Source organism: Crotalus tigris, unplaced genomic scaffold, assembly GCF_016545835.1.
Source record: "Crotalus tigris isolate CLP2741 ecotype Arizona unplaced genomic scaffold, ASM1654583v1 scf7180000018606.670481, whole genome shotgun sequence".
NCBI lineage: Eukaryota > Metazoa > Chordata > Lepidosauria > Squamata > Viperidae > Crotalus > Crotalus tigris.
Window position 1 is genome coordinate 449179 of NW_024097102.1, and position 27145 is coordinate 476323.

Genomic DNA, 27145 nt, shown 5'->3' on the forward strand with positions numbered 1-27145 from the left:
CCCATAAAACTATGCAAGCAACTATGTTCCCCAATATGATTATTTGGCGGGCTTTTTATGCAATGCTCCCTAGTCTCCGGAGCAGCTGATGACCTTGGTTCCCATGGGACAAAAGATTATTTTGACTAACGAAGCACCTGGGCAACCCCCCTTCATCTGTTCTATGTGGCAACCTAGAATGAGAAGAAAAAATGGCTGCAGCCATGCTCATCTGTAGAGTTGACAGCTGCTCTATCTTCTCATAAAATGGAAAACTAAAGGCAAATTGGGAATAGATGACCTTTGTCAAAATGTTAATATAAGGTTAATTGCTTGGGTCACAAAGGCTTTTATCTCTCAGTCAGCCAACCACCTATAGCATAGCATGCCCCCATTGTTAGCATATTACCAAACCTATATTGGATTCTCTTTGAGAGTTTATCCATGTGTGTTCATTATTTAGGAGCATGTGCCTTCTGAAACCTTGTAGGTCAGACATGTCAAACTTGCGACGTCACATGACGTTGCACAACATATCAGCTTTTTCGCCATTGCCGGCAATGGGGTGGATGCAGCTCCAGTATGATGAAACCAGCCCGTGGGCCGGCAGTTTGACACCCCTGTTGTAGGTAGACTTATGATTGCAACTGAGCCTGAAATTTTGATAATAAGTCATTGCAATCATAATTCAAGTCACCACATGATCAGACTTGATTTTTGGCTGCTAAGTGAGTTACACATGGGACTAAGTCCTAATCTAGTTTATCCAATGGATTGTTTTTGGTAGAAAATGGCAAAAGGCGCAAAACGTGATCACATGAATACAGAAGTTGTAACTTTGAAGATGGAGTCATAAGTTGTTTGAGTCTCTCATAGCTTTGAATAATTATTAGAGTCATTTGGTGGAGAGATAGATGTCAGACAAATTTAATAAATAAAACAAATTATTGAGGTTGTGTATCAAATTTTACAAATGCACATTTCCAGAATAGACCAGCTGTGTGTTGGACAAGCTGAGATTACTATTATATCTGTACGTGATGAAAAATCTTCTCTGTTAAATGATTTGAATTATACAATAATACAATAATATAATTTGCAGAGCTACTGGAGCTTTTTATTCATAGTAGTTTTAGTCACAAATAATACAGGCCTGCAATTGTATTTGGGCAAGTTAAAGAAAAGCAAAGCACCACTCCAACATTTCCAAAAGAGACTCTTCATTCTTTTCCTCAGCATATTGCTGAAGTGTGATACAAAACAAAACCACCTGTCCATGAAAAGACTGGGATATTCGTTAGTGATTAGAAGAGAAGGAGAATAAGAAAGGTTCAGTACCTGCAATTAAGAGAACATTGAGCTATGATAAAAGCAATACAACCTGTCTTCTTTATAATCATATTAGCAAGCATACATAGTTGCCAATTTATTCTGGGCCCTATAACAGTTGAGAAAGATAAAAACATCTCAAGCAAATAAAATCAGTCCATTCTGTTGAAAGAATATAATATTGTTCATCCTGGCAAATAAGTCTCTCCTCTCCGGAGGTTAGAAGTCAGATGACTCTCATTAAGTCAATCATTATTAACCTGGCTTGACCAGCAAGAACAGAAGGAAAGGCAATCTCTCTTTTTTGTAGGCATGGAGTCTAGACAGCGCTATTATGCTCAACACCCCTGTAGTGTGAAACATAACTACTTAGATTGCTTGGATAATAATGGCAGCCAGTCAGCTAGCCATTTTACAAGGGCTATAGTTGCTTGCTTCGTGGTGTAGTCAAATAATATTAAATCTCCCTGTCAGCATTCCATCATGAAGCCTATTCAGCTGGGGGATAATTTTTTTTTTTAACTTCGAGCAGCTGTAAGGGTATTACAGGAAAGCTAATATCAAGTTGTTTAGAAGGTGTTGCTCCGATATGTATGGCTCTCCCAGCTCCACAATAGCATCACACAATTTGTAGCTGTCTTTAAACCTGAAACATAAAGGGCTATGTTAGCAATAGTAATAACCAACAAAATTCAAGCTATTTGGGTGCCCCCCATAGGAGCTCATGGGTTGGGTGCATGCACCAGAAGGCCATAATGTCATTTCTTTAGTTTTAGCTTAATGGGATTTCCTTTGCAGTTTAGTATTTTGGGACTGTCAATGATACCATTCAGTGGAAAGCGCACCCTGAAGGAAGAGAATGACAAAGGTACCTCTGTCTTATGCTATTAATAAATAAATAATGGAACAAATCCAGATACAATAGCTAGCAGAAGTCAAGCTCATCCTAAAGGAAATATAATAAAAGTCACTGCAGTATAATAAATAAATCCCTGAATTTTTAATGTTATAGGGCAGAGGAAGTATTCAACCAAAGCATTGTTTAAAATGGTACTGTTCTACTCTAAATGCTAGTTTCATATATTTGCTTTTATTCTGTGCATATACTTGAAAGCTTTTTTTTTTTTCTTTCAAGCTATGTGCATGGTCCATCACTTATCCATTTCTCACCGTTGGTGAGTTCAAAGGAAGCCAGATCCTCAGTGATGTTATTTTATCCCATGCTATATAAATTCTCACTTCTTCTTTTTTTCAGTGTCCAATTTTTGAACAATATGATATATTAGCTAGATAAGAAGGCTTAGCATGTGCTTAGAAAGTAGTTGAATTATAGAAATTAGAAACAAATATTTTACATATAAGAGCAGATTTACCCTGTGGTAAGATGGACAACTAACAGGCAGGCAGGCAGGCATAAATCAATCAATCAATCAATCAATCAATCAGATCTGACCTTCTTAGTGAATACCTAAATAAATCAGTCTCAGAAACCTCACATGATGCTCTGGATATATCCTATATATGAATGTGTTGTGCAAATATTTTTCAAGAAATTGGAAATATTGTTCAGATCTTTAGATTCCCATGTATGGAGACCAAATAAAGCATATCTAATTTTTAATTTCAATATACAATCCTCCACCCATTCACTTAATGTAACAAGAGTTGTAAAGGCTGAATGACATAATTAAAAGACATAATTTAAATTAATTTGAAAAAGTGACATCAGGAACCATAATAGTAAAATAAATAATTTGGCCTGATCAATCAACTAATCAAGAAATTGGAAACCAACAGGGATGTACAGATAAGGAATGGTGTTAAAAATGGATCCCACGGTCAGTATTGATTGAGCATTTGAATTTTGGGGTTGGAGAAGACTCCTGAGAGTACTGTGGACAGCCATGAATCCCTGAAGTCTCACTCAAGGGGAAGAAGACAACCAATGGCAAGGTGGATTGATTCAGTTACAGTGACAATGAATGCACCATTGGGAGTCATGAAAGACCAGGTTAAGCATAGATTGGCATGGAGAATATTTATCTGTGTGGTCAACAGCAATAGCACTTAGATTTATATACTGTTTCATAGTGCTTTACAGCCCTCTCTAAGTGGTTTAAGAGTCAGCATATTGCCCCCAACAATCTGGGTCTTCATTTTACCAACCTTGGAAGGATGGAAGGTTGAGTTAACCTTGAGCCAGTGAGAGTTGAACTGCTGGCAGTCAGCAGAATTAGCCTGCAATACTGCATTCTAATCATTGTGCCACCATGGCTCTTATAAAGACTTGATAATCACATGATGGCTCACAATCAAATATGGGGAAGGTCAATTTAAGCCAACAAGAAACATGTATCCTTCTGCTAAACAAACAAAAAAACTAGAAGGGTATCAAAAAAATGTATTCTGACTTAGAAAGAGTAAAAAATGTGGTTCTTTCATTTTCAACTCTGGTCTCAGCAGCTTCAGCTCTCACCACCCACCAGCCCACAAGTTGAACAGAAAGTTGTAGGCAATAGTCCAAATGTTTTAAACCTTTTCATTAGAATGTTGAAAGCCTACTGCCAAGTTTTGGTATTTCTAATAAGCTGGTGCTTTGTTTTGTTTTCATTTGCTTGTTTTCACTGAAAAATCATATATGGCAATACAGAACTTGCTGGAATAAATTAAAGAGACCACAACAATTAAAATAATATTGTGTTGGCTTGCATTTCAGAGTTATTTTTTAAAATCTATTGTTTAAGTGTTGCACAACATTCTAGAAAATTGGGCTTGGAGTGCTCCCCTGTAGCTAATAAAGTCAGAAATGTATTGTCAGTGCCACATTTTTGAGCCTATTAAAAAATGGCATACAGGTCTTCAATTCAGTGTAAACAAGGACCCTCAATAATCACATGGAATGCTGCTTCTGTGCTTTGGAAAGAATACAGAGCAAGAGTCAAATAAAATCCAAATCCCTTTAGCAAAATAATTCCACAAATCACTCTGAATAAATTATACATATAAAGAAATAGCAGCTCCAGTTTTTTTCCCCTTTTATATACTGTAGCATACCACCAAATGCACATCTGATAAATTGATATAGCTTCAATATTTCTCTTTAAAACTGTACTTTTGAAAAAAAATATCATCACACCTATTTTACTTCTTTAAATTACAGTATGCTTAAACAGGAAGCTACTTCAGATTGTTCTCACCTTTCCCTGGGATGTTTGTTCCATGAAAATAGGCTCAGCATTATTCAAGTCAATGCCTGAAAATGAAACATCATTAGATAGAAATAAGTGGCAACTAGCATTATTCAAGAAAAATTTCAAAGTTTCTTGTGATGAAATATGATACAATTGTTCTGTATACAGGTAGTCCTCAATTTATGACCACAATTGGGCATATCAGATAAATTACCAACATTATTTTTTTTTTAAAAAAATGTATTATAAAATTGGATTGCCGATTTCACTGCAGATAAGCATTTTTTAAAAAAAATTATATTTCACATATTTCTGAAATTATTAAAACATCCACATATTGTTTTATACAATGAATGTTTTAATTATTTTAATTTGCTTTTTTCAGACAGTTTTTCAAACAGAATAGTGAATTATATGTAATTTGAAATAACTTCAAATTAACATCAATATATCTTTATAATTTGTTATTTGTCTATTTTTCTATATGAAATTCACTTAGATTATTTGTAGTCTCTAGAAATGTATAGTCTGAATTTTATTTTTCTTATATTTGGAGCCATTTAAAAGGACAATATTGCTTTAAAACAGCAATAAAATAAATCTGAACCTGTTTATTTTAACTGTTATTTAAATATACGTATGCATTTATATCATACATCAGGAAATAATATTTTTAATTAACTCATTTTTATGCCTGTCCAAAGGGCCTGTAACAGCATATATAATTTATGCTTTGTTTGTATATTAATAAAAGGAATTACTTTGCATAAGTAATAGCTATGGTTTAGATATTTTGTCTAGCTAATATACACATTTTAAAAAATAGCAATTTGAAGGTGAATTTTGTGGTCAATATTAAAATAAAAACCACATAATTGAATTCAACAGGCTTAGTCATTACTCAAGGAGGAATATCTATTAATATTTTTAAAAAACATTCTTAATTCTCCAGTGAATGTAGCCTATCAAACATTTTATATGCAACTTGTGAAATCTTGCCAAGAAAATTGAAGAGACAGGTAAACAGACAAAGAGATGGACAGTCCTTCCTCTTTGAATAACATAGCTAGATTTAAAACTTTAACTGTTGCAATACGCCTGCATCATTCTACTGTATTACCCTTCAGAGTAAGGAATATTATGTAAAGTGAAGAAAAGGAATGAGAAATAGAAAACAGAATTAATGATATGGCATGGCATGGATGACATGGCATGAGACAAAAGAAAATGAGAGAAAATACATTGTTACACCAACATCAGCAATTGCCATACCTTTTGAGTCTTGCAAACCACTGTGGCTTCTACTATGTCCATATGGTAATTTGTGCATAGCAATAGCAATAAGACTTAGACTTATACACTACTTCACGGTGCTTTACAGCACTCTCTAAGCAGTTTACAGAGTCAACATATTGCTCCCAACAATCTGGGTCCTCATTTTACCAACCTTGAAAGGATGGAAGGCTGAAATCAACTTTGACCTGGTCAGAATCAAACTGGTGGCAGTCGATAGAATTAGCCTGCAATACTGCATTCTAAGCACTATGCATCTTATTCTTCAAAAGTTCTCACCATTGTTGTGAGGATCTCAGCAACTCCATTCAACCTTGTCTCTCCTTCCTTTCAACCTATTCAGTCTTCCTTTATTTTGCTGTTAGATAATCAAGCATTCTTTCTATATAATAAAATCTTCTCAACATAGTTCTTTTACTGGTCATTCAGTTTAGTGTTCAACACACACTTTCAGCAACTATTATTTTTGACCCCATTTCTTCTCATTTTAGCACACATACTTCTTACGAACCCCATTCCTGATGTATTAAATGTTTATTCTGGCATATGCAGCTCTCACGTCTATATCACTTGGTGGCTGGAACATTGAAAGAAGCACATTTCAAATACACTTGAAAACAAGAAATACAGTGTATGCAGTCCAATATATAACAATATATAACAAGGAGTATAGACCAGCATTTATTTTTAAGTGAATACACTGCATTTATTATTTAGAATAACATTTGTTCACGCATGTTTTGCAATAGACAATGTGAGAGACAGAAGAGAGAGTGTTTCTTTTAAAACGGACTATGACTATTTTAGAGAAGGTCCTTGACGCAATCATCAATAACATATAAACAATATAGAAAGCATGGAAAAACCTTGGCCTGGAGGCCTGAGTTAACTTGATGATTTGTTATCAGGTATTCCAGCAGCTCCCTTTTTCTCACCAAAAACTCACATCCTTTCCTTTTATTACTTAAAAGTTGGAGATAAGCAGCCCAACATACTCAGTAATGTTTTGGCAGAAAGAATTAAGAAATTATCTGTTTCTTTAAAACGTATACTGATGGCCCTGGCAATGGAAAATGAAAACCTGATTAACTTTCAACTGGATTTCAGCAATATGGTCACCCGAAGATAGCAAGGTCAATTAGTATAGAATGGGCAAAACAGAGTGCAGTCAAGGATAGCCAGTACTTTATGCCTGTTGGTTGACTGATTTGACCACCAGTCAGCTTCTGAGCCCAATTCAGAGAGCTAGTTATCATGTCCAAACTCTATACCAGTGGTTCTCAACCTGTGGGTCGGGACCCCATTTGGGGTTGAACGACCATTTCACGGGGGTCGCCAAACAACGCAGTCCGCCATTTTTTTCCCCTTTTCCTTAGCTGTGCTACTCCTTTTATTCTATTGGCTTTTTAAAGCTAATAGAATAGACTCTCTTGAATAGAGTCTAATTCTATTGGCTTTCAAAAGCCAATAGGAATTGTCCAGACTGTCTCTGCCCTGCTGAGCCCGCCAAAAGTCCCATTCTGCAAAGGGTGCTGCAAGTTGTCTGCAGCGAAGACGAGCTGTCTGGAAGTTTCCACCCCTTCCTGCTGAATAACTACTAAAAATGTAAGTAAAAGAGGGCCAGGGGTGGGAGGTGGGAGGCCGGCGGGCGCAGGGAGGGTTGCTGGCGCGCGTGGGGCCCTGCGGGTGCTTTACCTCCCTTGGGTTGGGCCAGCTGGTGGCCCAGCCGGTGGTCGGCCTGCACCATCTCTGCTGCTTGCCAGCTACGCCTCGGCCGGCGCAGGGGGCAACACCACGCATGCGCGGCGCTCCTGGGCAGGGAAAGTCCTCGACTTATGACCGGTTGGATAGTCCTCAACTTATGACCGGTTGGGTAGTTCTCGATTTACGACCGGTTGGGGTCACGGCATTAAAAAAGTTGAGAACCACTGCTTTATACAAAGAACAGGATACACCTGAAAGGGCCTTACCAAGTATGACTATACCCATCCACTTCAAACATCAAAGGAAATCCTGCTACAGATTCCTGCCCCATGAATCAATGGAATCTGAACTAGGAAGCTATTTTTCCTGGAAATAGCTCCCACATATTATGAAATATCTTTTTCTAGAGGTGTGGTGGCCCCTGTATTCTTTGCATTCAAGGAGGCGCTTAAAGTGTTTTTATTGAAATCTTTGAAATGTTGAAGATTTTGTCTTGTTTGCTCATGTTCACAATCCTAAGTTAGTCCAACTAGGACAATTTCTAAATGCAAAAAGGCAAATCCAATAGGTTAAAGCAATGAATTAGTCTACCTTAAAATAAGCTACACAATTCAGTAGAAAATATAAAATAAATAGATCCCAGAAAATGATCTTACAGAATGGATAGGAACATATAGCGAAAGGCATTATTCGGCCTACTGTGGTTGCAAGCCATGAAGGGCTGTAGTGGTTCAACCTAAAATCTTACATTGAACTAGAAACTAATTGGGAGCCAGTGAAAATCGCAAAGAACTGGAGCAATCTGCTGTGTCATCCACTTCCAGAAAGTATAGGTAGTCCTCAATTTATAACAGTCCGTTTAGTGACTGTTTGAAGTTACAATGGCACTGAAAAAAGTGATTTATGACCATTTTTCACACTTACAACCATTACAACATCCCCATAGTCATGTGATCAAAATTCAGATGCTTGGCATATTTATGAGGGTTCCAGTGTCCCAGAGTCACGTGATCACCTTTTGCAACCTTCTGATAAGCAAAGTCAATGGGGAAGCCAGATTGATCTAACAACTGAGTTATTAACTTAACAACTGCAGTGATTCACTCAACAACTGTGGCAAGAAAGGTTGTAAAGTGGGGTAAAATTCACTTAAGAAATGTCTCACTTAACAACATAAATTTTGGGCTCAATTGTGGTTGTAAGTTGAGGACCACTTGTACTTGATAGTCCCATGTATAACACATTGGACTTATATAATAATCTAGATAATGGGTTATTGTAGTGACCCATAGCTGACACATGAATCTGACTTGGTGAAAGATGCTTCATGCCACAGTAGGCACTAGTCAAGAATGGACAATGTCAAGGATGGATCCAGAAGCAACTCAAACTTATAAATGGCATCCTTTAGGATACAAAACTGGTAAAACTTCATTCATCCAGTACTTGGGGAGGACATCAACCCTTCCAGCACTGGATTGTGTAAGCAATCCAGTGCTGGGGATGGATTTCCCCAACCACACAATACAGAAGCATTTCTCAGTATGGTTGATCTCCAGGTATGTGAATTTAGCCTGTGTGGCAGTTGTTGAGAATTTTATAAATTGAATTGCACATATATGAAGCATGGTTTGGTTATGGAACACTGCTTTGGAACACATAGATGATAAAGGAGAATATTTGTACTCAGGGTTGACATGAGAGGTCCTTGGTACTCTCTGAAAAAATAAAAGAGAACTTCTTCCTAAATACATATCTTAAAGATCATCTAATGCTGGCTGGAGAATTCTAGGAGTTGAAGTCCACACATTTTAAAGTTGCCAAGGTTAAGAAACACTGCCCTAGATCATTTATTAAAGAAAAGCCTTTCTGGTAGACATTTCAATGTCATGTCATTGGAATTCCAACCATGCAATATTTCGATTAAAGCTGATTAAGGCAACTAAAAGAAGCAAACTGTTTAAGAGTGGTTGTGCCTGCTTCCAATTATGAAAAAGAAATAATGATGCTCTGTCTCTAATTCCACTTAGCAGTGGCATCAATTATTACATTCTGGGATTGTGATTTATATAGATTGCTGGTGATCATTTAAAATCATGGGTAACTAATTGATTCACATAAAAAGGATCGTTTGTCCATGTTTGTAGGATGCAATCATATTATCCCCCCCCCGAAACCAATGAACAAATATTTATTATACAAACACTGTCATCTGGGCACTGAATTTCATGTGACTAATGCGAAGGTCATACTACTTAACTGTTGCAAATTTTAGCCCGTGGAACCCTTGACATAAGAAATTGAAATATTAAACCCATAACATTCAGATATTCTCTTGGTCAACCGCTCATATTTCATGGAGTATGAGGATTTTTGCATTCTGAAAATATTCAGTTCCCAAAGTGATTGGTTGGGGAATGGAGGAGAAGCTAGGAGAAAGATGAACAATGATCTGAACTGATATTTTTAGGAAAAGGTACATAATGTCTAGATCTGGATCAGGTGCTACTAAAAATAACAAAAAGTATTTATTTAAAAGGGAACTTTGTACATTTGAGATGATGTGGTCCCAGAATGGCATCTGATTAATAACACTAAGCTTTATTTGAGAGAGGCCTGGGCAGGGGAGGGGGGAAGCCCTAAATAAAATACTGTATGTCTGAAATACTACAGTAAGTTGCCAGAGCTGGAAAACAAATGTCATGAGACCTTTATCTTCTCCCACTCTGTAGCCTCCCCAAATTTCTAGAATAAATTTTGAGTATATCTGGGGGATTAAAAATTAATAGGAAATCAAAGAATTGGGAGGGGCCATTTAGCTTATCAACCCACCTTGGTGCTGTAATCCACTTAAAATATTCATAACAGCCTGTATTTGAATTTATCCACTGTATATCTGAAGAATTGGTTTACTATCAGAATGATTTTACTATTAGGAGATTTTTCTCTAGCATTCTTTCAGAATCTGCCCTCCTAAAGCAAATTCTCTGTCATGGAATTATTTTATTTTTATTTATTAACCTGCTGATTTTCAGTGACTCTAGGAGGTGTTCTAATTGTTAAAGAAAAAATCTTGACCTTCTTCTGTGTAATGTCACTTCAGATGCTCAAAAAGACTATTCCTCAATTGTTTTGCTAAATATATAGATCTCTCAGATTCTCAATTTTGCAGTTTCTGATCATCCTTATCACTTTCTCTTAGTGTGATGCTGATTGTTTGAATTCTGGTCAGAAATGAACAAAATATTTGAGAAGGGTTTGGCAAATATAGAATTTAGCAGAACTATTGCTTTGTAAGCCATGTGATGTGCATCAGATTGATGTGCAGCCTTAAATTGCATTTGACCTTTGTGTAATTCTATCATTTTGATGACTTCACATTCATTATATTCAGTATGTAATGAACTACTATCCCAATATATTTTTGACATTTAGCAGCAAATGTAGAACTTGTTCTCTCTCTCTCTCTCATTCTCTCTCATTCTCATTAGTCCCAAGGTTCAGATTTTGGTCTTTTTTTCCTGATGTTTCAGCCAACAAACTTTTGCCTTTTCTTTACTGGATCTTGACATTCTCTGGCATTTATTTCTTATTTACCAAGGGGTTGTTCCTGCTGTGAGAATCAGGGATCTTCATTTCACCTTCACATTTAACACTAGGTATCTCTGTGTATCTCTGACTAATAGAGCTGAGGTGGCGTAGCAGTTAGAGTGCAGTACTGCAGGCCACTTTAGCTGACTGTGTTCAGCAGGTCAGCGGTTCAAATCTCACCGGCTCAAGGTTGACTCAGCCTTCATCCTTCCGAGGTAGGTAAAATGAGGACCCAGATTGTTGGGGGCAATGTAAATATATATATACATTGCTTACTGGTGTACACCACTTAGAGAGTGCTTGCACTTAAAGCGGTATATAAGTCTAATAAATAAATAAATAATTCTTAAACAAAGATATTTGCATTTGTTTTCATTAAAGTTCAAATACTTTATTTGCTTTATTCAATATGGCCAATGGTGCACTCTTTTGCTAAATTGAAAATACCTTTTCCATCAGTGGAGCAGGGGTTTTTAGCGGATAGAAGGACACCTTTGGATTTAACCCCAGCATTATTTTGATTTCAAAGCACATTCCAGCTACTGTGAGATCTTTCAAAATCTGGGTTAACATCTGTGACTAGAAAGTAGATTCTTCTTTTCCTATACAAAACAGATCATTTGTTCTTCACCAATAATAATAATAATAATAATAACAATAATATCTGAAGAACAATGATGAAGATGCACTGAAATTAGTATATCAGGAAGGCTTACTGACTACTGGAGAGACCAAACTGGCCTACAAGAAAGACCAAATGAAGAACAGAATAGAGGCATGGGAAGACAAAGCACTACATGGCCAATACATGAAAAAAATAGCTGGGAAAGCAGATAATAATAAAACCTGGCAATGGCTAAGAGCAGGAAAATTGAAGAAAGAGACCGAGGGACTAATTCTGGCTGCACAAGACCAAGCCTTAAGGACAAATGCATACAAAGTCAAAATTGAGAAGACAGCAACAGACAGTAAGTGCCGCCTATGCAAAGAAGCTGAAGAAACAGTGGACCACTTGGTAAGCTGTTGCAAGAAGATTGCACAGACTGATTACAAGCAGCGGCATGACAAAGTAGCAACAATGGTGCATTGGAAGATCTGCAAAAAATATCATTTGCCTGTAAGCAAAAACTGGTGGGATCATAAAATAGAGAAAGTCATAGAAAATGATAAAATAAACTGCTCTGGGACTTCAGAATTCAAACAGACAAGCACCTGCAACATAACACCCCAGACTTAACAATTGTCGATAAGAAAGACAAAAAAGTCTGGATAGTGGACGTGGCAGTGCCTGGAGACAGCAGAATAGAAGAGAAAGAACTGGAGAAGATAACAAAATACAAAGACCTACAAATAGAAATAGAAAGACTGTGGCAAAAGCAAGCAAGGGTAGTACCAATAGTAATAGGCTCCTTGGGTGCAATCCAAAACAACTGGAGCACCACTTGAACACCATTGGCATTGACAAATTCGCTATTAATCAATTGCAAAAGGCGGCCTTACTAGGAACTGCTTCCATCCTGCGACGATATCTGTAATACAATCAAACATCCACATCTGCCTATCCCAGGTCCTGGGTAAGGACTCGATAGGTAGACAAAATGCCAAATCCAGTCTGAACATCTGGCTGACTGTGCGATGATCCATAATAATAATAATAATAATAATAATAATAATAATAATAATAATAATAAAGTTGGAAGGGATCTTGGAGGTCATCTAGTCCATCCCCCTGCTCAGGCAGGAGACCCTATACCATTTTAGACAAATGGCTGTCCAGTCTCTTCTTAAAAACTTCCAGTGTTGGAGCATTCACTGCTTCTGGAGGCAGGTTGATCCACTGGTTAATTGTTATCACTGTCAGGAAGTTTCTCCTTAGTCTTAGTTCTCTTCTATTTTTCAGTTACACCACTAACATCCTCTGACTACCAACAATGGCCAATAAAATTCATTTTTCCATGGAAACCATGTGACTTGGAGTAATGACATAATAAATACAGTCATGTTCAATTCAGAAAGGAATAGACCACAATAACCTAGAAAGGACAACCACCATGTTAGAAATTATAGATCAGAGGTAGCCCGGATTATGCAAAATTTAAATTTTACATGTTTATTAGAATGTATTTATTCTTTTTAAATAATGTACCTTAAATACTTGCCCTATTCAAAAACTATATAGTATTCTATTTTTAGTGGTTTGCTCAAATACTACTACTGTATTTTGAAATTTAATAACAAACACCAGTTTTTTTAAAAAAAATACACAACCCTACAATTTTAGATTTAGGATTATGAGATTATCTTTAGTATGCTTGTTTAGGAGAATGTTTACTACTACTATGCTTTTGTGAATTGTATAAATGATTTCATTATTATTTCGCAAGAAAAGCTATATGCTTTACTTCTATCAATTGATGTAAACCAATTTTTAAAGTTTTATTTTAAACAGCAGTATTTTTACTAATCACTGGCATCCTTCTCTTCTGTTCCTGGACATCTTCCACTCTTAGCAGTACAGGCAGGAAACAGAATTACTGTATCCTTGATCATCCATTTCAGCTAGAACTGATCCTCTGCGCCATTCCAGTTCTGTTGTTATAAATTCTGGCCACAATAATCTTTTCTCTAACTACTTGTGGTATCACTAAGTTGTTTAAATCAAGGCGTGATCAGTATTTCTTCTTCAGAAGGGTGATTGTATAAAAATAAATCTAATTATAATAAATTTTCTTTGAAAAATCCAGAGTCTCAATTGCATTTAGAACAGATTGTCACTTTCTACATTTGTGTACTATTGGGCTAGTGATAACATCATTAAGGGATCAGTCTCAGTACTCAGTTTATTTACTTATCAGTCATTTATTTATTTCACTGACTACTGAAGTACATAATCTATCAAGTGATGCCCAGGCTTTACTGCAAAGCGAGCAGATCAGCATATTTTCGTTTCTGAACTAAAGTCAGAAAGAGAGATCTCCACCCTCTGCTTTGTTGCTAAGATTGGCCACTTTTGCTAGAGACATAGAAATATCGCACTGTCTCAATTATTTAAGAAGCTGTACATTAGTTATTTCCAAATAGCTCTTCAAGCAGACATTGATGCATTTGCATGACTTCCTTGCACTTTCAGAGATGTAACAAAACATGTTTACTTGTCAAAACCTGAATTCATTCAGACTTAATACGGCAGAGCAGCAACACTGACATTTCCTTGCTTGTAGAAAAATAAATTAGCAGGTCTATCTGTATGTGAAGCTCCTAAGTAATGGCTTCAATATAGCTCTCACTATTTTCTTGGCAAAGGAAATGAAATCTGGCTACATTTTTAGAAGAAATTATAGTATACGAAAATCAGAGTGAAACTGTAATTATTTCACTTATTCATAATATTAGCTTACAAATAGTCCTTGCCTTACAATCACTCATTTAGTGGCCAAGTTGTGATGGCACTGAACAAAGTAACATGACCAGTCCTCGCAGCATCCCCTTGGTCATGTGATCAAATTTTGGGCATCTAGCAACAGGCATGTATTTACAATGGTTGCTGCATCCCAGGAATATATGATCACTGTTTGCAGTCTTTCCAGCCGGCTTCCAACAAGCAAGTCAAGGAGAGAAGCTGGATTTGTTTAACAACAGCACAATTCACTTAACAACAGCACTGATTCACTTAACAACGGTGGCAAAAAAGATTGTAGAATCAGCATGACTCACTTAATAACCCTTTGCTGGGCAATGGAAATTCTGGTCCATTCGTGTTATAAGTTGAGAATTACCTAGTAATTTCCATCAATTGTTCATAGTATGAAAACAGAGGCTAGCTTGTTAGACAAATCCTGGCTCAGGAGTTTGAACACTGTTATAAAAGGTAAGTTTTGTATTAATCCCCAGTCCTTCACTTGCACATATAAACTAACTAGATATAAACTAGCTTTTCCCTTGCTAATGTAAAGGCAAAAATAGCTATTTTGTCCTGGTATCAATACTCCGAGGAGCTGCTGAATTCCCCCTATTCCTCTGATTTCTAGAGTGGATAACTTGCCACCCTTGGGCAGCATAGAAATTTGACAAATTTAACAAATTTATAAAATTTGTTTTTCTCACCATGCAACAACTGATGCAGTACATAGATTCATTCAGTGCTCAAAAGAATCCTCAGAAGAATTCCCTATTAGTTTTATATATGTTTCCTGTAGAAAATTGGTGACTTGAAGGTATATACATGCATGCATACTCCGCACCAGAACAATATGTCCAAATATCAGCCGTTTATTTATTTAGCATATGGTTATCAGTCCACAATTAAGTACTAAACAAAGAATTTCTATCAGGGCTTGCCCAGCAACATAGCAACTAGCTTCAGAAAGCTGCAGGAGAACACATAAAATTCAGAATTGATGTTTCAGCCTTGAATTTACTCTGAGCAAAATGCATCATGTTGCCATTAATTTTATTGGCTCCCAATCCACTTCCAGGCAAGAGTTGACAGGGCAATTTTTCTTCTGAACAGTCCTCTAAACCCTGAAGAAATACTTGGTCTCAACTAAGTATCATGGCTGTAGATATAGTTAGATCAGAGTTCCCCAAACTTTCCAGCTTTGTGGTCCAGCCGGGCGGGGGAGGGGATGGTTCTGTGCAAGCGGCGGGCAAGTGCGTGCTCAGCTCCATTTGTGTGAGCAGCAGATGCACATACCTTCCACCCATGCAAATAGAGTGATTGCAATCTTTTTCCCACTGCTCATGCAAGTCGGGATGCGCTCACTTGCTCACCAGTTCTATGGCCTGGTTCCAAATGGCCACAGCTAGGGATTTGGGGGTGTACTAACTAGTGGCTGCTGTTAAGTTAGTTAATGCTTTTGAGTCCACAGTAGTTTGTGTTGTTTGAGAACTGTAGGGGTTGACTGTAGCTTCTGCAGACTATAGTTTTGTAGCAGTAGATTTCAAATAAAGTTTGAGAACTGGATGTATTGTTTCCATTTCTCCTGCTGTCTAAACAGCAGTGGTTTCCATCAGCAGTTCTTCTCCATCACCACTGTTATCTGTGTTATGTACATGTCTGGTAGTTGAGACCTTTATTTGAGATCTTTTTTCTTATGTGGAAGGATGTACAAGGCAGAAGGATTCTTCTGACTTTCCTTCCATACGAGGGAGACCTTCGGTTGTTTGGTGAGAAAAGAATTACATTCCCTACTTACTTTAAGATTTAAAAAAAATCTGCTAATTTCAGCTGATTAGATCCTTAAATACTAGCAAGTGAGCACAAGCAGTAACTTAGAAGCAGTAAACTCCAGCTTTTAAACTCTAAACACTGCTGCTGACTCTTTGGGTGGTCTTAGCTTCTCCAACGACTTCACCCTCTCCTTCATTTTATAGTACATCTCTCCCTTTGATCTGCAAAGCACTTATATAATCGATCATTCCATAATGCAATATACAAATACAATAATGTCTTTTTTTTCTTTAACAATCAAAAATGCTTGCTTTGGAAAGATGAGGAAAGCTATTTGTTTGAAGGGGATGTCTCTTTTTCAAGTTACTTACATGATTTATATTCCACCCCTTCCATTTCTTTCTTTATTTGAAGTATTGATTGGACCACTTTCCCAACTTGAGGGTCTTCATTCTTCATGCAGGCTAGAATGAGAACAATTGTAATACCCATTTAATAATAATAATAATAATAATAATAATAATAATAATAATCCACGCAGTGACATTGATAGACTTTATCTACCAAGGCAAATAAGTGGGCGTGGAATGCTACATCAGATGGTTGAAGAAGAAAAAATGGCTTTGGAAGAATATCTGAAGAACAATGATGAAGATGCACTGAAATTAGTATATCAGGAAGGCTTACTAACTACTGGAGAGACCAAACTGGCCTACAAGAAAGACCAAACGAAGAACAGAATAGAGCAGTGGTTCTCAACCTATGGGTCAGGACCCCATTTGGGGTCAAATGACCATTTCACAGGGGTCACCAAACCACGCTGTCCGCCATTTTTTTCCCCTTTCCCTAGCTGTCCTACTCCCTCTTATTGGTGGCCACACCCACTTGGGGGTCACCACAACATGGGGAACTGTATTATGGGGTCACGGCATTAGAAAGGTTGAGAACCACTGGAATAGAGGCATGGGAAGACAAAGCACTACATGGCCAATACATGAAAAAAATAGCTGGGAAAGCAGATAATAATAAAACCTGGCAATGGCTAAGAGCAGGAAAATTGAAGAAAGAGACCGAGGGACTAATTCTGGCTGCACAAGACCAAGCCTTAAGGACAAATGCATACAAAGTCAAAATTGAGAAGACAGCAACAGACAGTAAGTGCCGCCTATGCAAAGAAGCTGAAGAAACAGTGGACCACTTGGTAAGCTGTTGCAAGAAGATTGCACAGACTGACTACAAGCAGCGGCATGACAAAGTAGCAACAATGGTGCATTGGAAGATCTGCAAAAAATATCATTTGCCTGTAAGCAAAAACTGGTGGGATCATAAAATAGAGAAAGTCATAGAAAATGATAAAATTAAACTGCTCTGGGACTTCAGAATTCAAACAGACAAGCACCTGCAACATAACACCCCAGACTTAACAATTGTCGATAAGAAAGACAAAAAAGTCTGGATAGTGGACGTGGCAGTGCCTGGAGACAGCAGAATAGAAGAGAAAGAATTGGAGAAGATAACAAAATACAAAGACCTACAAATAGAAATAGAAAGACTGTGGCAAAAGCAAGCAAGGGTAGTACCAATAGTCAATAGGCTCCTTGGGTGCAATCCCAAAACAACTGGAGCACCACTTGAACACCATTGGCATTGACAAATTCGCTATTAGTCAATTGCAAAAGGCGGCCTTACTAGGAACTGCTTCCATCCTGAGACGATATCTGTAATACCATCAAACATCCACATCTGCCTATCCCAGGTCCTGGGTAAGGACTCGATAGGTAGACAAAATGCCAAATCCAGTCTGAACATCTGGCTGACTGTGCGATGATCAATAATAATAATGTTGGAAGAGACCTTGGAGGTCATCAAGTCCAACCCCCTGCTCAGGCAGGAAACCTTATACCATTTCAGACAAATGGCTGTCCAGTCTCTTCTTAAAAACTTCCAGTGTTGGAGCATTCACCACTTCTGGAGGCAGGTTGTTCCACTGGTTAATTGTTCTAATGTCAGGAAGTTTCTCCTTAGTTCTAAGCTGCTTCTCTCCTTGATCAGTTTCCATCCATTGCTTCTTGTCCTGCCTTCAGGCGCTTTGGAGAATAGCTTGACTCCCTCTTTTTTATGTCAACCCCTGAGATATTGGAACACTGCTATCATGTCCCTCCTCGTCCTTCTCTTTGTTAAACTAGAAATACCCAATTCCACGCTGACAAATTTTCACTGTCTTGAGAAGGTTATAGACAGCTGACAGGAATTTTGAATAGGAGAGGCCATGCTAAAACAAGAGGGCATATTTGTGTTTTGTTTGCTTATTTTTACTTAAGCCAGTTCCTCCTATTTATTTCTAAAATTTACAACGGCTTCCTATGTTAGCCATGACAAATAATGCTTTCTTTGCTGGGTGCTTTGCTGAAAAAGTTTGTTTTGATATTGATGCTTTTTAAAAGCATCAAAAGTTTGTTGTATATGCACAGTCACACAAAGAGAGTTTTATTTGTGTTCTTCAACAGTTTTCACATGCATCACCATTATGTCAGTTTTGAATATACTTTGCTAGGAGAATTCCAGAATTCCTAGTCAACCTAGGGCAATGTTTCTCAACTTTCAGCTATGTGAACTCCAACTTTCAAAATAGGGAAACAGATCTAGAAAAAAACAAAAGAAAAAAATCCAAAAATCTCTGAACTCAGAATTTTTTAAAAAAAAAAAGTTGGAAGGAATATCCTGAAATTATGGGGAAAATATCTCAACATCAGAACTTCTAGTAGTAGAAGATGGAATTAAATCAGCACTCCAGTAATTATCAAATCAGAAGCATGAAGACCTGAGGAAATACCAACAAAATAAGAATCAGCAAATTTTCTAACCAAACTATTGCCAGCAAATCTAGAGAAAAACAAATTTATGTACCAAATGTCACCAACATTCCTGCTGACAAGCTCAGCATTTTTAACTGCTGAGCCATTGTGCTCCTTAAAATTATATAAAAAGAAGATTAAACTAATGACCACTAGCACAATAGTCAGTCTTAGAATTGGCAACGAAGATCATTAAGGTGGTAGACAGCTTCTGCAATTCATGATCAATCATCAGCATATAAAGGAACAAGCAGTCAAGAAATATGTCACAGACTAGCCCTTGGTAGGGTAGTCATGGAGACTTTGAAAAAGCTATCCAAATGCCATGATATCCATGCCTACAAAGGCCAGAATCATGCAAGATTTCCTGAAACAAACAAGGAATTGAAATTTGGACTGAAATGAAGCAAGAAAGGAAGAATATTGATAATCTGAATATGGTATTGAAGAAAACTCTTGAGATTCCTTGGATAGCAAGAAAGCAAACAAATGGGTCATCAAACAAATCAGCACAGAGTTCTCATCTGAGGCACAAATGATCACACTCAAATTATCCTATTTTGGACACCTTATGCAAAGACCTAGCTTTCTAGAAAAGACTCTAATTCTAGTAAAGATGGAAGGAAAAAGAAGAGGACATCCAGTAGCAAGATGGATGGATTCAGTTACAATCCACCATTGGAAGACTTAAAAGACCAGGTTAGGGATAGATCATCATGGAAAAAGTCTATTTATGTGGTAGCTAGGAGCTGGCAATTGTTTCATGCACATAATCAAATTTGTTTCCATCAGAGTAAAAATAGATCTGATATGCAGAATGACACATTTAATAAAGTGTTAAAAACAATAGAAGAGGTTAAAAAAAGAAATAAGTGAATCCTACAGAACTGAAATCTGTATCATTTGATGTAAACATTGAGAGTCTTAGAGTACAGGTTTACTCAAAAGTAAGAATGAAAGCCAACTATGTTATGAATGAATCCCATAGCCATTGATGGAGGAATAAAGCAAATTGAATTCATTGAGATTAATCTCTGAGTAGATAGATATAGATATTGCTAATTTCAACTGATCTAGATCTGGGTTTGAAACTTGTATTTTAAGTGACCTTTGATAAAGTCCCCAATTTCAAGAAGTCATCGTGTCACTAACTCCAACATAAAATAATTTACTATATGGTTAAAAATAATATTGATCTATTCTGCATAATTGTTATAGGGGAAATTAATTTACATGCAGGGTTTGAACACTTCTGTGCTATACAAACACTAGGTAACATTAGTGCTGTTTAAAATCTTATTCTTATATTTCTCTCTGTATCTGCAGATATGTAACAGTTCAGCAGAGTATGTGAAAGTGAAAAAGTGTTCTGAAATAAAGAGTTGATATGGAAAAGAGTAAAAATAAGAGGAGTTCTCTTCAGTATTTAGTTGCCTTGCCAACAATGAATCTCCATAAATTTTACCACCTTAAAAGTTATTGTAGGATATCCTTTTGTCTCATAGCATAATAACTCTACCAATGTTTTCTTTTTTTCTTCTTTTTTAAAAGAAGAGACTTTGTGAAAGCCTATAATTAATCATTTAAAGAACTGATTAACTTCACTGGTGTAATCTGCTAACAATTACACACAGTATCTCAAAACTGAAGCATTAATTACACTGTACATTGAGACAGGCAGTAATAAGCATATCAAGTAGCTTTGCATATTAGAATCTTTCTTGTTCCTTTGTTTAGAGCAATCCTAAACATGCTTATTCAGAGATACACTTACTCACTGATGCTTAATTGCAGGCAAGTTTGCATCAAACTCTCAAATACTCAAATCAGTTTATAGTCCAGTTTAACTAAAATATCTGGATGCTCAAAGGTTCCCACTCTTAATGGTTACTTAAATATGATTTATTTTCAAGTAACCAGCCAAGCTCATTAATTAGTTATAGTGAAGAACCTTGGTTTGCCCCAGTGATCTTGTCATGGAAACAGGATCAAATCTTACCTAGAACTCAGACTCCAGATGGTATTTCAGATCTCCCTAAATACCTGTTTAAAAATCTTTAAAAATCCCTTCCACCTTGTTCTAAAATGTGGAGGTGCCCTTATGTATTCCTGGTTCACAACCTCAAAGTCACAACTGCATGGAGTATCATTAGATAGCTATCCAGAAAAACTATAGTCCAAAACTTCAGCTGATGGGGACAGCAAATGTCCAGCTTCTGAGGAAGCAAATGCGAATCAACATTCCAGGAAACATGTTGACCTTAAATTGTTTACTGAAGTCAATTCAAGTATGGGATGTAATCCAGAATGTGATTTTCTTTCACATTCTTCAGTTCAATTCATAAACAACCCTGTTTATGCTAGCCTCCCTTCCTTCAGCACCCTCACTATCCACATAGATTTCTATTGGTTCCTTACTTCCTGTAATGGTATGTGGAAAGACCTTGGGAAGTGGGTGAAGAGATATTGCTTTGGGATAAGAGACAACACAGCCCATAGCTGAATAGTGGACTGGGTAAGAGGCTTAGGAGGGATCATCCCTAGTTTCTCGAACTTTAAGGAGATGGCAGGAAATTTGTACTTTCAGGCTTGCAAGATTCTGTTAATGTAGCTGTACAATAAAATAAAATTGGCTTATCTGGTTGTGTTTCCTGTCTGGTCTACCTGTCTGGTAAGGCTGACCCTTTTCCATTTCTTTTCCTAGGCCTTTTGTTTGTTTTATGTCCAATATATGCCACTTCCGTAACTCCCGTGTGAATTCCTCTCTCTCCCATATTGTTTTTCCCAAATTAGTTTTAATTGGTTTCAAAGATAAATTTAAAAAGCTACTCTCTCTTGTCCCAGCAAGCATTGTTTATCCCAATTTATTTGCAGAAATGGAGTCTTTCCAGGATTTGGCTGATATTAAAGGTAAAGATAAAGATTTCCCATCTCAGGTCGACTCTAGGGGAAGTGCTCATCTCTGTTTTTTAGCCAAAGGAGCCAGAATTATCTGAAGAAGGACAACTCAGCACAACCAACAGCCAACTCACTGTGGGACAACTTACTGCAGGACATTGTGTCCTGCCTCCCATACACACTCGACAGTCCCCAGTTTGCGTACATAGCAAAAAGATCTACAGAGGATGCCCTAACCATCACTCTCCATACTGCTCTGGCTCATCTGAAGCAGCAGAGGACCTAGATAAGGATGCTCTTTGTAGACTTTAGCTCTACATTTAACACAATTCTTCCATACACACTGCGTGTCAACCTCAGACTTTCACATTCAATCTGCCTTTGGATTATGAACTTCCTGTCTGGCTGCTCTCAGAGAGTTAGATTAGGCAACTATATTTCTTCAGCCCTTATTCTTAATATTGGCTCTCCACAGGGTTGAGCCACCTGCTTTATACCCTTTACACTTATGATTGCACCCCCACTCATCCCAGAAATATTATTATTAAATTTGTGGATGATATAACAGTGGTGGGGCTTATCTCCAAAGGGGATGAGTCTGCCTACTAGGATGAGGTGGAGTGGTTGCAGAGACAATAATTTGGTTCTCAACACCACTAAAATCAGGGAGTTTATAGTAGATTATAGGAGGAATAGATCAGACATTCAGCCCTGATCATTAGCAGAGACCATGTGAAGTGGGTGGCTAGCTTTAGGTTTCTGGGTGTTACCATAAAGGAGGACCTGGCCTGGAGTGCTCATGTTATAGCATTGGTTAAGAAGGCCCAGCAGAGATTATATTTCTTGAGACTTCTCAGAAACAACAACTGAAAAACTGCTGGTGACCTTCTACTGTTGCTCCATAGAGAGCATTCTAACCTATTGGATTTGTGTGTGGTTTGCCAACTGCACTCCAGACGGTCATTACTATCACCCAGAGGATTATTGGCTGCCCTTTCCTCCTCCCCCCCCCCCAGACAAACTGTACAGTTCCTGCTGTCTTAGGAAAGCTCAAAACATTCGTAAAGATTCATCTCATCCTGGACATTCCTTTTTTGAACTATTACCATCTGGCAGATGGTACAGGATAAAAAAACAAAGACAAATATGCTGAAAAATAGTTTTTATCCCATAGCTGTAACCATATTAAATACTACTGTATAGTGCAACATTAAAGTGCAATATTAGGGGCAGCACAATGGTGAATAGAATGTGAAGGATGTGTGTATACTTATGTAGTGTGCATTGTGGACAGCACTTAATTTTGTTGTGAGATACAAATGACAATAAAGGTATTCTATTCTATTCTATTCTGTATTAATCATTTCATTCAGTTACTTTTTATTATTGGTGACCACGTTTTCAAACAAATTATTGTAACTCTTATATTTCTGACTTTATTTTATTATTATTGGTCACAGGTCTGTTGAAATTAATCTAACTTTTGTATTTTTTGAACTGTCTGGCAGAGAGTTGTCCTGTGGTGAGTTGGCCATGGTAAGTTGGCTGCAGTGAGTCCAAAGACCCTTTCCATGGTCATGTGGTCAGCACAACTACTTATGCTGAGGCTCATGGAACACTGTTACCTTCCCACCAAAGTGGTACTTATTTATCTACTCACATTTGCATGCTTTCAAATTGCTAGGTTGGCAGGAGCTGGGCCAAGTAATGGGAGCTCACCCTGTCACACAGTGCTCGGGTCTTGAAGCAGGGCTGTCAGCTTTTCAGCTGATAAGTTCAACGTCTTTAACCACTGAGCCATCATGCTGATATTACAGGATCAGAGATTGCCCTGTACCGTGGTACATTGCCCCCTACCTTAAATAATTTTATCTTAGCTAACATCCCTCCTCAGGGCAAATCTCAAAGTTTTGTCCAGATTGGGATGCAATACTCATAACTGAGTGAAATGAAAGAGCCCTTGATAGGATGAAGTCAGGACTAGGTACCTGTAATTGTACCAACTGCCAAGGTATTTCCTTATCAATGGTATTGTGACCATCACTCAGGACATTATTTTAAGCAGCTGTCACCACAATTGCAACAGCATTTCACTGCTTGTATTTTAAATCCAGTGCTCTGACTGGGTGGATTGCTTTGGTCAGCCCCATTTTCCAGTTCCTGCAATCTCACTGAGGTAATATGAGGGCCTGGGAGCCAAATAAAGAATAGCCACTATGTCTGCATAAGAAACCTGGGAGACAGAGAAAAGTTTTCCCACAGAAACACCAGCAATTTTCCCTCTTCTTTTCTTTTTAAGAAGGGAAAGGAATGAATGAAATTGAGGAAGGATGATGAGGCACTCAGCAACTGGCCAGTATGCCAGTAATGATTAGCTGGCTTTTTAAATTTTTCATGTGTTAGCCAAAAATGGCCAGTGCAACTTAAATGTGGTTGTTTTGTGAATTATAGACTTGCAAGCATGTAAGTAACATGTTCACAAGATCTCCATGTTAGCAAATAGCAAAACAGCCCAGATCAATCTCAGATGTGTTTTAAGATGGAATCAGAAGAGTTCAAAAACAAATAGAGGTTATTTGATAATTCTTCTCAGTGGAGATATATCAAAATGTTCCTATCATATATAATTGGCCTAGGTAATATCTGTCCCATTTCACCCCACTCTTTCCTTTGTCCTCCTTCAATGGATTCTCTTTTGAAGAGGAGCAGAAGACTAGAAAAAACATACATATTTCACTTAATACATGTGTTTTTGTAGCAATAGTGGGTAGGTGGAACTGGCTTGTTGTACTATTCAATTATTAAAGATATTTAGCTATTACTACCATTCCACTCTTAATGGAATTAACCATTCTGCTCTCCAGGCTGAGTATTATGCTAAATATTGTTCCACTGCAAATGTACTATTTTATGCAAAACCTGGTTATTATTAATTACCAAATGTCTTACTTTGGCAGAAGCTAAAATTTAGAGATCACATTATGCTAAAGCCAAGCCAATGCCATTCTTTTGTACAGCAATGTGTTGCTGTAGATTGTGTTTCTCAATTTGTCAGCATTAATATGTGTTCAGCTACTGGAACTTTCCAGCCAGCATGCCAGCTGAGGAATTATGGGAGTTGTAGTCCACACATCTTAAAGTTGCTAAGGTTAAGAAATACTGCTGTAAATGATTGTTTCTTTTGAGTAGGCAAAGACATTTTTTCCTTCCATTTAAAGCAGGGAGAGGTAACAAGGATTTTTTAAAAAAGATACGGCACAAAGGTTCTGAGATAACATCTGCCAGTTATTTAATGTAGCCCTGAAATTGCCTCTCTCCACTGCTATCATTTTATTGATGAATGCTGAATCAATATAGATCCCTGATCAAATATTTGTATGGAAAATTATCACAAGAATTAGCCTTCAAAGCCTTTTTGTATTCTTAAAAACTAGGAAATAAATTGAGGGATTCAGCAGTATGGACATATTTTTGTTTATTTTTTTAAACACCTGGAAGGTTAAGAAGCAGAACCTTTGTCTGATCCTACACAATCAACTTTCTTTCCACTATATTTTGTACTTATAGATCTATTATAGTTTGTCCTCAACTTACAACAGTTCATCAGAACCAGAAAAAGAAAGTATTTCTTCTCAGAATACTTTTTAAACAATGGGATTTACTGCAATAAAGTAGCCATGAATGACTCCTGGATAAGTCCCTGCAATATTTTTGGCAAAAGTTTTGGAAGTGTTTTATCCTTGCCTTTTCCCCAGGGCTGAGACTGGCCCAAGGTCACTCAGCTGGTTTTGTGCCTAAGCCAGAACTAGAATACACAGTCTTCCAGTCTCTAGCCTGGTACCTTAACCACTATACAAAACTAGATTTCTGAATTCCAATTTGATGGTTACAAAGGGAATTGGACTTATTTATGACAAATCAGAGTAGCTACTTCTATATATATATATGCATAGCTAGATAATATTTTCTGACTGCCAAACCAACAATGTAGGAAGTCATTTGTTAATTTGCAACTCCTTACTCACTGTATGACACAAAATACTAAAGTTAGTCATCAAACTTTGGACTGACCAAGAAGGATGTTGTTTTACAATTGAAGATAATGGGACTTTTTCTGGGAAAAGCATGCCTGGCTGAGAAATTCTGGGAGTTGAAGTCCACAAGTCATAAAAGGGCCAAGTTTGAAGACCCCTGTTTTAAATCAACATTTTGACTTCAATAGGCTCCAAGTAGTTACTAGAGAAATTGCTCTGTCTAAACTATTCTGTTTTGTAGTTTGTATAAGGTGCACAACTGGTACACATATTGAATTCCAGATACAATGAAGTAAGCATATATTTTCAAAATAGGATTTTGTTTATTCGTGTCAGAAGCCTCACAATTAAAATAAGGCATACTATTCTATAAAATAGAAGATTAAAATATGTACAAGTTAAACATATCTTGCCCAGAAACTACGGTGTTTCCCTGAAAGTAAGGCCTACCTCGAAAATAAGCCCTAGCTTGAGTTTGGGGGTGGGCCTAATATAAGCCCTACCCCAAAAATAAGATCTAGTTTGGGGGTGAGTCACACACTTAAAAATCAAGCTAGGCACGGGTGGGGGTGTGGAGCTGCCCCACGTGGCCCGCAACCACTTACCTTGCAGCCAGGCCTCTCTTCACCAGCCCAGCTCTTCTTCTGAGTAATATTTTGTAGCCATGCCTGCATTTCTCAGTCACAGGCCTTTCCGGAAGACCACTGCAGCCAAGAACCAAGCTATGGATTCAATCCATAGCTCGGTTCTGCAAGACCTCTGCAGCCAAGGACTGAGCTATGGATTGAATCCATAGCTCGGTACTCAGCTGCATAGGCCTTCCAGAAAGGCCTGACTGCAAAATGCAGGCCGGAATGCAGCTGCACAATGAAGCTTCTCCTTCCAGAAGAAGTGGACCTGCTGGACGGGGCTGTCGGTGCCGGATAGAAAGTTCACATCAATTTATATCATCACAGACACCACCTTTTTCATTGGACTTAAAGATTTAGCTACAAGCCTTCCAGCAAAGAAAAAACAAAACATGTCATATTTACATTTGAGTTAATTGACACACCTAACATATATCCCTCTACTGTTCCTCGGAAAGAGGCAGTATAACTT

General features: G+C 37.5%; 1 long non-coding RNA gene across 1 annotated transcript; it reads right to left on the minus strand.

Moving 5' to 3' along the window:
• On the minus strand, nucleotides 1-26744 carry LOC120313326. Its single transcript, XR_005558121.1, has 4 exons — nucleotides 26650-26744; nucleotides 16629-16721; nucleotides 4506-4561; nucleotides 1-1954 (listed from the first exon to the last, which is right to left on the minus strand). It is a non-coding gene; the product is annotated as an uncharacterized LOC120313326 (long non-coding RNA).
• Nucleotides 26745-27145: the final 401 nt, after the last annotated feature.